Source organism: Panthera uncia, chromosome C2 (genome assembly GCF_023721935.1).
Source record: "Panthera uncia isolate 11264 chromosome C2, Puncia_PCG_1.0, whole genome shotgun sequence".
NCBI classification, from domain to species: Eukaryota; Metazoa; Chordata; class Mammalia; order Carnivora; family Felidae; genus Panthera; species Panthera uncia.
In genome coordinates this window covers 111186933-111193323 of record NC_064810.1, presented here as the reverse complement: position 1 = coordinate 111193323, position 6391 = coordinate 111186933, and the positions used below count along the sequence as shown (strand labels likewise).

The window sequence follows — 6391 nt, the reverse complement described above, 5'->3', positions numbered from 1 at the left end:
TATTTATTTATTTTATTTTTTCTATCACATGCGTCTTTTAAAATATATAACAAAGTGGAAAGAATAGTGATTTTCAAACAGGTGGTATGTTAAAGAAGAGTGAGTTTATGTATTTTTTTAAATGAATAAAGGTGGGCATCATATTGCCATAGCATTTAGAGTCCATCAGTCTCATTTTAGAAAGTAACGTTTTACTTCAAAATGTCCAGGTTTACAGTACATTATAGATTGCATTCTTCACAACCACTTAAACTTATTATGAGTCCTTATAGATATCAAATGAAAATTGTGCAAGGGAGAACATGTATTAAAAACATTTTTTTAAGGGCAGGAGAAGGGAAGAGTTAGAAGATCACCAATCTGGATGGATTGCTTTCTTCCTTCTGGAGACCCAAGGGCCATTCACTAGGATATAATTTATTTCAAACCTTGTCTTTATAGTTCAGTGAAGCAGAAATGGACCTGTGCTTTACAACTTCATCTGTTTTATGATTGATGAACAGTAAGCACTACAGAAACCTAAATGTGTGCTTGCAGAATTGTGTGGGTGTTTCGGACATGGCACTTTCTATATATAATCTGTGGGCAACGGAGAAACACGTATGTCTTTGTGGCACAAAGTTACTTTTACTATTGTTAAAATGTATTAACATAGCTTATTTTAATAGTAATAATCAAATCATTCTCTTCTAACGGCATCTTTCACTTCCCGTTAGTACTTTAAATTATCTTGTGGGGCGCCTGAGTGGCTCAGTCAGTTAAGCATCTGACTCTTGTTTTCGGCTCAGGTCATGATCCCACAGTTTGTGAGATCAAGCTCCATGTTGGGCTCTGCACTGACAGCGTGGAACCTGCTTGGGATTCTCTCTCTATCTCTCTCTTTGCTCCCACCACCCCCCCCAACACACACACAAAATAAAAACATTTTTTAAAATCTTAAAAAAAATAAAATTATCTCACCTAACTGATCTATTTCTAGTTCTGTTAATCCTCAGAAGAGAGGTGAGATCCTTTCCTGGTTTGGGAAGGACCATGTGAATGGACTGCTGGGATCTGTGCACGTTTAATTCTGGGTCTTTGTAATAATCACGGTGGCTCCTTCCCATCACTGAGCACAGCTTACCAGCAGGCCGGGTAGCTGTACCCACGTTCTCTCTAGTGGTCACTACAGCCGTGGGAAGTTGATTCTATCCTTTTCAGTTTATAGCTGAGAGAAGTGAGGCTTAGAGAGGTTAAGGATCTAGCCCAAGGGCACAGAGCTACTTGTGGGGAGGTGGGACTTGCCCCTGGATTGTCTAACTGATGATTTCCACTTCAGCACACACCTCTCTGGGCTCTGGCTCTTGGTGAAGAGCATCCAGGTGAGTAACAGAAAGAAGAACATTGGATGGGATCTAAAGACTAGGGCTCGCTTTCTAGTTCCAATGCCTGGTTAGCTGTGAGACCTAAGTAAGTCACTTAGCATCTTGCAGGCCGTGTTGTTCAAAATTTGCAGCATCATGTGAGATTTAAACTGTAATCAGTACAAGAGTAAGACAGAGGATTCATTTGTCCTGTTTCCTAGTTCTTATTTTGTTGTAGAATTAGTGAAAAACCATCATACCATCTTTTGATTACAGAGGAGTTCATAAAACATCATTTGATTTTGTGGAATTGGGAATGAGATTGTTTTTCCCCGTCTCTGTTGAATGGCGCAGTGAGTGGATTGTCAAAGCTTGCAAGCGCATGGGTGTGTGTAGCATCCCTGCTTGATCTTGGCATTGATTGGGCAAATGAATCAGGTGGTATGGGCACAGGAAAATGTAGCACATCTTTTTAGATAGAAAAATATCACCTGCGTGCATTCCAGACAGTCCACGAATTGAATGAACTCGAGTAGAGAATGCCTAAATTGTTCACGTTAAGCTCTGAATCTGGTCTCTGTCTCTGGAGAGTCGTGTAAGGGTTGAGTTAAAGAAAAAACAAGAATACCATTTGTATTAAAGGGACATCACTTATTCTGATGAGGAGAGAAGAAATTTCTAAGTTCCAGCTTACATGGCCTGATTCCCTACTCTAATTTCAAGAGCCCAGCTAAAGCTTCTGCTGACTCAAAGAATTGTTGCTTCTCCTAAAAAAATTGCTTCAAATGCCTTCTGTGTTTGCTCACCTGCTTCTGGTTAGTCTTGTAAAAAAGTGAAAAAGATCAACTTTGGCTATTAAAAATATATATAAAGAATAATTAACGAAGGCCTATGAACTTATTAGCACCTTGCTTGAGAGCTAGTCAAAGCTCCTGTCCCCCCTGTCCCCATCACATACGCTTCAGTGGTAGCACCAGCCTGAAACTTGATGTCTATCACTCCCCTGCCTTTCTTTATACTTTCCTGCATAGGTGTGTCTACCTAAAGGATATATGGCATTGTTTTGCATGTTTTGAGACTTTATATAAATAGAATAATACTGAAGTATTCCTCTGCCCTTTTGATTTTTTCCTTCAAAGTGAGACCGTTTTTGAGGGTTATTTGTGTTGATTCAGATAGTCTAGTTCATTCACGTTCAATGCTGTTTGATATTCCACTATATGAATACACCATGTCTTAGTTGAAGCTGGTAAAACAAGCACCACAGACTAGATGGCTTATCACCAACATGAATTTATTTCTCACAGCTCTGGAAGCTGGGAAGTCTGAGATCACAGTGTCAGTATGGCCGGGTTCTGGTGAGAGCTGTCTTCTGGGTTGCAGACTGCTGATTTCTCCTTTCATCCTTACATGGAGGAAGGAACGTGAGCTAACTCTCTGGGTTCTTTTGATAAGGGTACTATTCCCATTGTTTTGTTTTTAAATTTTTTTTTCAACGTTTTTTTATTTATTTTTGGGACAGAGAGAGACAGAGCATGAACGGGGAAGGGGCAGAGAGAGAGAGAGACACAGAATCGGAAGCAGGCTCCAGGCTCTGAGCCATCAGCCCAGAGCCTGACGCGGGGCTAGAACTCACGGACCGCGAGATCGTGACCTGGTTGAAGTCGGACGCTTAACAGACTGCGCCACCCAGGCGCCCCCATTGTTTTGTTTTTAATGGTTATTTTATTTATTTTTGACAGAGAGCGTGGGGAGGGGCAGAGAGACAGGGAGACAGAGGACCTGAAGTGAGCTCTGTGCTGACAGCTTAGAGCCCAACATGGGGCTGGATCTCATGAGCCACGAGATCATGACCTGAGCCAAGATCAAGAGTCAGACGCTTAACCAACTGCACCACCCAGGTGCCCCAACTATTCCCATTCTGAAGGGCTCTCTATCTTCATGACCTAATTATCTCCAAAGCCCCCACCCCCACCCCCTCCAAATACCACCACACTGGGAATTAGATTTCAACGTATGAGTTTTGGAGGAACACAAACATTCAGTCCATAACAACACAGTTTACCTGTTCTTCTGTCGGTGGACATTGTGTTTTGTGATTACAAACAATGCTGCAAGCACAAGCTTGTTTTTTGTCCTCTTGTGTAAATGTGTGTTTCTCTAGGATTTATCTGTGTAGGGCTGGAACTTCCATGTGTTGGGTTCGCATATCCTCAACTTTACTAGGTAGTGTAGATTGTTGTCCAGAATGATGCCACCAATTTACATTTTCTCCAAAGGTATTTGAGTGTTACTGTGTTTCATCCTTGCCCCCAGCTTATCATTACTGGGTAGGACAGAGAAAAAGTACAGGGCAATGAGCAGTTAGATCAACTCTGCAGACTTGAAACTGTCCTTAAAGAAAAGGATAAGTGTTTGCGGAATAAAATCCAAACTCCTTACCATGGCATACACAGCCCTGTCTTATCTGGCTTCCTCTTACCTGGCCACCCTCCCCGGCCTCCCCTCATTCAGGGTGGCCTTTTTTCTATGACTGGAACATACAGGCAAACTCATTCCCACCTCAGAACTTGTTTTGTCTGCCTGGAACACTGTCTTCCCAGTTCATTGCATGACTGGTTTCTTCTTAGCCTTTAAAAATCAGCCCTTCTGAGAGGCCTCCTCTGACCACACAATTTAAAGGAGTCCCCCTCTTTGTCTTCCTAATTACCCCATGGCTCTCATTCACATTACTCTGTGTGTTTTTTCATTGTATTTATCACAATTTGAAATTGCTTACTTTGTTTCTCTAACCAGAATGTAAATGGCATGAGAGCCACAAACAATGCCTGACACGTGCCAAATCTTTACTGAGTGAATGAATTGCCGCTTTCTCTACTTGGTAACTTGTTACCCCTTCCTATCGCTTCTCTCGCATTCACTGTCCCAGTATTTTGCTGACCACTGGTGTGTAGATTGGGGTGAATGTAGAGGACCCTGATAGTATCCTATATAGACACCCTGTCTAGTGCTATTTATGTCCTTCTGAGACGTCCCAAGATCTCATGCGTTGAATCTATCCACAGTTGAATCTTTCTCCTTTTCTTTTTTTTTTTTAAATGTTTATTTATTTTGAGAGAGATTGAGATAGCGCTAGCAGGAGAGGGGCAGAGAGAGAAGGAGAGAGAGAATCCCAAGCAGGCTCCCTGCTCTCAGCATGAACTGTGAGATCATGACCTGAGCCAAAATTGAGTTGGGACTCTCAACCAACTGAGCCACCCAGGTGCCCTTGAATCTTTCTCTTTGGAGTAAAGTCAGACCATCCCCCTCTAGCCTCAGTGCCTGGAACCGATGACTATCATCCTTCTTTCTCCGTCTTTCTGGAGGTCATTGTGGCTTCCATAAGTGCTTGGTAGAGGATGGGGTTTGCCTTAGTCATCTCTGGCCCTTTCTTGCCAACTGATGGTGTGGAAGACTCCTCAAGGGGCCGAGCATATATGCATTTACTCCTCATCTGGGTAGTGGCGACTTTGTGAGCATCACTTGAATCAGCTGTGATTCCTGAATCCAGCTGACCTACTAAAGGATTACTTGTTGCTTCTGGGAGAACATACGATAATTATTCTGAGACTGACCAGTTGATTCACTCACCTTTGTGCCCTCCACCCCTCGTGACACCTCGTTCCTGGGCTGGGACAGGCGGTCTCTTTGGCGTTCTCCCTGTATCACTTCCAGTCACTGCCCTTAACCTCATTGTTTGTCATGGTCTCTTTTTCCCTGAGGAGAGGGAAATATGTTTTTAAGCTTTGTATCATTAGTGCTTGGCACAAAGTAGTCATTTAATAAGTGTTTATTAAGCAGATGAACAAATAAGTAGATGGAATGAATTCTAGACCTGGAATGAAAACCTGGTTTATTAAGACATTCAGGGTGCCAGCCGGGTGTCTGACAGGAATTTGTAACCCATGGCCGCTCAGCTCCAGAGAAAACCAGGTTTTCCACAGACTGTTGAGGTAAGAACCAGACTTTGAATGAGGCACCGTTAGTCTGTCCTCATCCCGCACTATCAGGCATGGATAGAGCGGCGACCAGGCGCCCAGAATTCTGCTCCACCCCCGTGCGTATCCCCGGCAGAGATTTCACTTTGTTTATTCAGTCAACATTTGTTAAGTGCTTATATGTTTTCACGTGAACAAGGGAGCAAGAAGCAGTGTGTTGCCACTTTACTTCATAGTGTAACACAGAGAAAGCGTCTGTGTTATTTGGACAGTGATTCAACTGAGCATCATCTCTGAAGAATATGGGTAGACGTCGCACTGTCATCTTCGTTTCCCAGGGCCAGTCCTGTAGAGCGGTATGTAAAGAGTGGATGCGAATAGCGGTGTTGTTTTCCGCCCACACTCTTGTGTGCATTGTCTACTGCTGGGTCACCACGAAGCGTGACAGAGAAACTTCAGGGGTTCTCTTTCTGGCTGTGGACACACATACAGTCTCTTTATCACCCACTTTTGATTTGCTAGTTTGGCTCAAATGCGGGTATTCCTAATTTCTGGATTTCACTCTGTGCTGTAGTGGAAAACTGAAAAGACAGTCCCCATCGCTTCTCAGCCTTTTGGCTAAGATCAAGTGTAGTGTCTGATAAGACCCTCCCTCTAAGGAAACGCATAATTTGAAGAGGGTTATCTTTTCATTACAGATTGTCTTGTGCCAGCTTTAGCAAGGGGATTAGGGAAGGTGTGTTTGAAACAGTTCAACTCATTCCATATTGCCTCAATCGTATTTATGTTCTTTAAAATGATTTTATTTTTCTATGTTGAATATATTCCTGAAGGATTCCATACCTTGTGTCTGGAATAAGGTAGAACATGAAATATACACACACAATATTTGTTGTCTTGTAGGAAAATGAAGCAACAGAATAATCATAATAAATTAATTTGAATGAAAATCTATTGTTAAATCTTCTTTTGTGTATTATCTAACATAGTTGGAGAAAAGTGCAGTGCAGTTCTGTGTTTTTAAAAAATTATTAAGTATAACATTTGCTTGTAAATATGTGATTGGCATCC

At 42.2% G+C, this 6391-nt stretch overlaps 1 pseudogene; it reads left to right on the top strand.

Moving 5' to 3' along the window:
- Window positions 1-5918: 5918 nt before the first annotated feature.
- Window positions 5919-6091, top strand: LOC125922281 (uncharacterized; annotated as a pseudogene).
- The last annotated feature ends 300 nt before the right edge of the window (window positions 6092-6391 follow it).